Below are 7,403 nucleotides of genomic sequence, written 5' to 3' on the forward strand. Positions count from 1 at the left end.
GGCATCTTTACAGTTAAAATAAGATGAGACACTCAAAAATCTAAAAGCTGTACGCTGATGTTTACTCCAGCGCCTCTGACTCTAAAATGAACAGTTTCTTCCTGTCTTTTTTTGCAGGAAATGATGCAACTCGTCTCTGCCTTCTGACTTCAGTGAGAGCCTCAGTCACATCCTCTCCTTTTATGGACTGAGGCTTCTGAGGTTTATCTGAGGTTTAAGTCTTGGTCATAGTTATAAAGACAAAAATGACCATCACTCCCTCATAAATAAAAAAAAAGTAAAAAAGAAAATGCATTTGGCTGTAAACTGCACAAGTTTTTATAATTATGTGTTCTGTCAAGACTTTAATGATGTGATGCTGTGTACGTTTATAATTGAGAAACTCAAATGTCCTTTTTACATCAGATGGGTTTGAAATAAAGAATATCTTTGCTAAGATAAGTAACATTAAATATGGCAAATTAAAGGCTTCTAAATCTGTTCTTCTGAATTAACAGTTTCATAGCAACATAAGTTTACTGATTTTAAGATTTGTCAGGTTATGTTAGTTTGCATTATTTTCATCTCAATAATATCTCATTGAGATTATGCTAACAAAAGCTCTGTTAATCTGTCTGTTTGTTTGTTTGTTTGTTTGTTTTTTCTGTGTGAATATGTATGAAGCTATGTTAAATCATTTTTCCAATGCAAAAATTATTTATATCTCTGTCCTTGGTGCTGAATTGACAAATCTGTCTTATAAACTTTAGTTTAAGGTTGATTATCAAGTGTCTTTGTTAATAGTTAAGTGTTAATAGTTCTGTTAAGAGTTGTGTGTCTGCAGGGCACACAAAGCTTTTTTTCTAGCAATGGAAGAATAGCTGAGGTTTCACATGTTGTGGTGTTGATGCAGCTAGAGGTGTGAAAACAGACACAGAGGTCATTCTCTGCAGAAACTAAACTGTGACATATACTCACTATCATTTAAAGAGTGACATTTTCTTAAAATAAAAAACATTTAAATTAAAATAAAAATGTCTTTAGCATTAATGATATTCCTTTAAGGTTATATGAAATTCAAATTATAGTGCACTGTTAGTAGTTCTCATCTGTTTAAAATAAGTATTTCGTACTTGTTGTAAAATAAACAATATTGTAATTGCAATTTTTTTATGTCTTTATTTACCTTACAATGATTATAAAAAAGTAATATTGCAAACTCGACCCCAACACCGCGTTGATTGGCTGCAGTCACAGTTTCAGGTCAGTTTAAACCCCTTTCAAAGTGTCCAATCAACTCTTAGAAAACAGAATAAATAAGATACGTGCGTAAGCGTCTCATTTGTCCAAGTAGAGTTTGAAGTGTGGGGTAAACTGATCGCTATTACTTCATTCTGGTGTTAAGATTAAGTTTTTGGCTGATTTTTACAGGACAAATTAAAACTAAAGGATGTTTTTAAAGATGGTGATCATGAAGTATTATTTAATCTTTTTTTTCTGCTCAACAATAGGTATATGTTTTATATGCTTTAACAATTCAACAGCCTTTAGCACAATGTATTACTACACTTTTAATTTGCAGTTTGCTCCTCTGGTGTGGAAGTTGTTCAGGAGAATAATGTAAAAAAAAAACTGCACCGAGAGAGAAGGTGAACCTTACATATACATTTTCAAGGCTTCTGCAGGTGACAAAAGTATGGTTTAAACAAACAGCTGATAGACAATCCCTACAAATTGTGTCTTTGTATTTAAATGAAAACCCCATTTGGAGTAACATCTGAGAATCGTTTTGATGTTTTGAAAGGAGAAAGTTATTTTAATCTGACCATTTTAAAGACAAAGCCGTCAGACTCTGCAACATATTACTGTGTAATCTCAACATTTTACACCTTTGGAATGGGTTCAGGCACTCGTTTACTTGTCAGAGGTAAGGCTTTTATTTTTTTATATTTATTCAGGGTTTTGGTGTGTGTAGAGGCTGATTTATTGTACTATTTATTTTCTGTGCTTGTGAAGACACAGCCACAGACAGAGACACAACTGTTCATCAGTCTTTGATAGACACTGTTGATCCAGGAGATTCAGTCAACTTGCAGTGCAGCATCTTCACTGAGAGCTGTGCAGGAGATCACAGCGTCTACTGGTTCAAGCAAAGCTCAGGACACTCTGAAGGAGTGCTTTAAACTAAAGGAGAGAGAAATGGCCGCTGTAAGAACAGCGCTGAGTCTCAAATGCAGAGCTGTGTCTACAGTCTCCACAAGAACAACATCAGTCGCTCTGATTCTGGCATTTACTACTGTGCTGTGGCCGCATGTGGAGAAATACTGCTTGGAAGAGGAACCCAACTCAATACTAAAATTAAGTAAACACTAAAATGAAGGCGAAACACAAATATATGGTTATAATGCTAAAATGTTTGGTTTGATCTTCCCTCTTTGGAAAATAATTTAATTCATTTTAATTCATATACTACAACATGATAATGATAGAAATTTGTCAGCCTCCTGTGTTTATATTATATGCTGTTATTTCATTTTAAAACCTATTCATTGCCAAAAAGTGAATGGCATTTAAAGGCTTTAACATGCAATCTCTTCACATGTAAAACATGGTACGTAAAAATGTATAATCATAATTGAAACATGGAGTATATGACACTAAACTGGTCGCGTAACAAATGTTCAATAATTAAAAATCTGTTTAAATTTCTTACAGAAAGATGTGATTTTAATCCTGCTCTTCTTGCTTCTGGAATTTTAAATATCATATTTTTGGCCCTTGTTGTTGTTCTGGGAATCAAACTCTGTAGAAGTCAGATTAAAAGTAAGACTTTATGAATACAATTAAGTTCTTAATATAAAGCAATTGTCAGATTTATTATAAAAATCATGATTGCTTTTTATAATAACTAGACTTTCTCTTAACTTTTTAAGCATCCGCTGCTCAAACAACTCAAGTAAGTACTTATCTGTGTTGCTTTATCAATTACATATTGAATACTAGAACTTCTCAAACTTTTACTAAAATTTTAAAGATTTGAACTCTATTAAATCATATCACATAGGTTTCCTCTTATAATTGAAGTTTCTTTTATATTTTTTCTTGATTTTAGGATGGAGACAGCCTAAATTACGCATCCATTGCTTTTAATCAAAAACCTCTGAACACTAAAAGAGCCAGAGCAAAAGTCACACAAGATCAATCTCTGTACGCACAGGTCAGATCACACCAGTAAAATTCAGAAGCTTAGAGAAACTTCGATACTACTAAAAAAGTCATCAAATGGCAATGCAAGATTAAAGTTATGGCCATTTTGTAAGTCTTTGTATGTTACTGTTACTATTTGATTTTGTACTGTATACATGTTGTTGGATATTTGAATTTGCTAAAAACAAAAATAAAAGTGTGGGTTTGTGTGTCAGTTGATATATTTAGGCACAATGCATGAACGTTATTGGACTGCATTGCTTTTTAGAATATCAAGCTATTGTTCATTTCATTTTACAAGTTTCAATGAAAAGCTTGTGTGTATTGTCACTCATTTGCATCTGCTAAATAAATGTACATTGAATATGCTTATTTTTATTATTATTCTTTTAATGTTTGCATGTGTATGTTATTTTGGAGTTTCAAAAATGATGATGAAAATTCCATTACCTTGTTTTTTATTCTTTAAACTCAAATGATAAATCCGTGTACACCTGCTATAACATATAGTTTATTAAGTTTATATATAACATTTGGCACATAAAAAGCAATTGAATTACACTTTAATAATATCTCTAAGACATGGTTTCTGTAATTGTAGTTTCCGAATTTTAATGTCTAAACATGCCAGTGTACGTTCAAGTGTTTATTTTTATAGTATTGTTATATGATGTCATAAAAAATATATATATAGTGCATTCATTGTATTTTTGTGGTTATGTTTGAGAGGTTTAGACACACTCCCTGCTCTTGATCACTACTGTGCTGACTCGGGTTATATATGCAAATGATGATAGAATAATGATCAAGGAATTTTGGTTTCACATTTTTACTAGCAAAAGAATTAATATTTATTTATTATCATTATTATTTAAGCTGGTGTTTATTTAGAGGATAATGATTTAAAAACGAAAGAAGAGAAAACAGAAATTGTTCAGATCTTCAGAGCAATTATAACATCCGAAGTCTCCACAAGGCCTAATGTCAAAACATGAAATAAAATAATGAGACAAAGTAACACCGTTCCAATGCAAAATATACACAATAACACTTTATTTTGATGGTCCATTTGAGTATTAATAGACTGTCTGCTTAATATCTGTTGATAATGCTCTTTCAACAGACAGATAACTGACTCTAAGAAACTTTGCAAGTACATCTCAACTTACACTAACCCCAACCTAACAGTCTACTTATAACACATTTTTTGGCATGTAGATGCAATGTAACTTAAGTTCAACAAACGGACCATCAAAATAAAGTGTGACAAAAAATCCTGACTTACTACAGTCTGGAAACTGAGAGGGAAAAAAACTACATAAAACATAAAAAAAAAAAAAAAAAAAAAAAAAACCTGAACCTCTGTGAACAAACCAGGACCCGCCTCTTCTCTCCCCACCACAAGATAACTTTAAACTGAGTGTGCCTCATACAGGTGGGTGGGCTTGACAAACAACCTGTTTTCTACACTCTATCATCTCTCTGACACTTTAACCGACACTTTCACCAGTTTTGTACATTTGATAACAAAATTATTTTTAATGCCATATATTACACAAACAATAGCTGTTGTAAATTCACAAGACTAAAGTGCACATGAATATCATATCTACATAATACAAATAAAGATACAGCGAAGCCTGTACGCAGAGAGCTCATTTTTTTGCAGGTATATTTCACATTTTTAACTTTCTTTACTATTAAGAAACCCACACTGGAGTGGCACTAGTTATGACTTGATTCTTAAGAACAAAAAGACAAACTCGTGACGTGCTTTGACCAGTTATGTACAGCATGTTGTACTGTATAATTGTTTTCAAAAAAAATATCAAGCCTGTTCCTTTTCAAGCCAGTCAACTCCATTCTGAGAGTTTTCAACAATTATGAAAAGAATGATAATCATGGACATTAACACCACAAATATGCTAACAATATCAAAAGGTGACATTTATAAATCTGTTGATCCCTGGATAAATTATGATCTGCGTAAACATGAAGCAAAATAACCCAGCATTACTTGAGATTTACTCTAGGTAATATAACGCAGGGTTAATTATTAGAGTGTAAAGCCGTTGTGAATACATGAAGCTTTGTCATTGTTTTATCATTACAGATATATGTTGTGTTGGATGAATGGAGCAATATGAATTTCTGTTCTGTGTGGATCACGCTGATGGTCTGAATTGCACTGCATTGAGCTACCAATACAATCCCTCCACGACTAGATCAGAGGAAAGAAACTTACAAGATACTTCTGTATGCACAATAAGTCAACAAATGTTGCATGAACTGACTGGTTTTGCTTATACAGTAGTATCTATTGAGACATTTTGTGTGAAAACTAATTCCCAGGTGATGTCACAATTATAAAATGTGCCAAAATTGTTTTTAAAACCTCTGTCCGTGGTACTGAAATAAGTCTTGAGTGAGATTATTTTGTCATCATAACTTCATTAATACTAAATCTATAGAAAAACTAATATGATTTTTTCAGAAAGATGGTCAGAATATTAATAAACTGCTGATGTATGTACAGACTCACACAAGCACTTGCAGTTTATACGTGCAATATAATGATTGCATTCATTTCTTTCACTACTTTTTTCAATTTCTAACTTTTTCCTCAAAGTTTTCTGACATCTGGGTAGACAGTTGCTGTGGTGTTGGCCATTTCAAACAGTTTATTACTGATTGTCTTCATATATCTTGGGCACAGGGTTGTACAAGTTTCAAAAGAAAATTGTTTGGAGTTACATAAACTTAAAATTGACTGGTTTGTTGTAAATGTCGGAAGTTTGTCGGAAGTTGTGAATCATCTGCATATTAAATATTTTTTACTTTTTAGTTAATTTAAGAGATTGATCAATCATATTGTGATTCATCATTAGACTGCTTTATGTTTTTCTAAAGAGAGCTTCCATATTTAAGAGGTGAAGCCCAGTATTATTAATAAGTGGCTCATAAGACCCCTCTAGTGGAGAAACTCTGCATAAAAACTCAACAATGAGACCATAAATAGTGAGGCCTGCAGCATAATAGACAGCATTCAAAAATAACACAATAAATAAAACAGACTTTGAAATATATTATGGGTAAAGTCTGCATTTTATTTTCTGAATGCGTCAATTTTCCTAACTAAAAACATAAGCACATCTGCTTAAAAGTACAGTATATACCGTATGCAGCAACTTAAAAAATAGCACATATGTCTCGTTAAATGCATATCATAACCAGTTAGTTCAGCTGAGTGAATAGGGTTTTGTTTATGATGCAAGAGTAAACTGTTAAAATTCAGTATGTCACCAAGCAGTAATTTATTTGACTAGTGAGTGGTGTGTGTGGGTGTGTGTGATGTTGACTCAGAGAGAGGTGTGAACACACTAGCTGGTCAGTCTTGTGGTTGGAAAATTCTTAAACCGCACTGTGCATGCAAAAGCACAAAGGTGCACAAACACATCTGAGCATAAAACTTGAAGTGTCTATTTAATCGGTTAACAAACAGACAAAACACTGCACATAAATTAGAGCATGCAATTAATAAAACATAAGAACTAAACAATTCTGCAAATCAAAATATTTTCATTCATTTAAATCACCTGAAAATAATATAAAGTCATAATATAACATAAGGAGAGACTTTTCTCCTTATATTATATTATATTTTCTCCTTATAATATTCATAATTTAATGATTTGAGTCTGTCGAGTGCTGTTAGTAATGTCCAATATTGTATGTTTGAGAAATGTTTATCCGCTGCAGTTCACCTCATCAGTTCTCAGTCTGTACTGAGCTGCTGCTTCCTGTCAGTCAGTCTACAGGAAATGATCTATTTTGTTTCTGCCTTCTGATTTGTTGGTCTCAAGTTCTGACAAATGTCGACTGAGGAGATGTCTGTCTTTTGTTTTTGTTTGTTTATTTTTTGGTGGTTTTGTTTGTTTGTTTTTTGTAGAATTAACCTAAGGCACAACAATGATATCAGAACATTCCAGTGTCATAACATAATCCAATGTAAACTATAAATTATGCAACTTTTTCCACCCCCACCACCTGCCAATTATACATTTTTAAAATTATACATTTTTATATTTTAATTTTATTCTGCCATCTAAATGTGCCAGAATATGGGGGGGTTGGGGGGGGGGGCTTCTTGGCTTGGTACTGAATTTCTTTTCTCAATCTAAATGATAATTCACCCAAATATTTGTAGCTATTTGCCT

The 7,403-nt window shown here is 32.6% G+C and overlaps 1 protein-coding gene across 4 annotated transcripts in view; it reads right to left on the reverse strand.

Annotated features, from left to right (window-relative positions):
• The window catches only part of nitr3d (novel immune-type receptor 3d), a 150,558-nt gene that overhangs the window by 72,937 nt on the left and 70,218 nt on the right, over positions 1–7,403 (reverse strand). The gene's annotated exons all lie outside the window — the stretch shown is intronic.

This window comes from Danio rerio, chromosome 7 (genome assembly GCF_052040795.2).
Source record: "Danio rerio strain M-AB ecotype USA chromosome 7, GRCz13ab, whole genome shotgun sequence".
Lineage (NCBI taxonomy): Eukaryota > Metazoa > Chordata > Actinopteri > Cypriniformes > Danionidae > Danio > Danio rerio.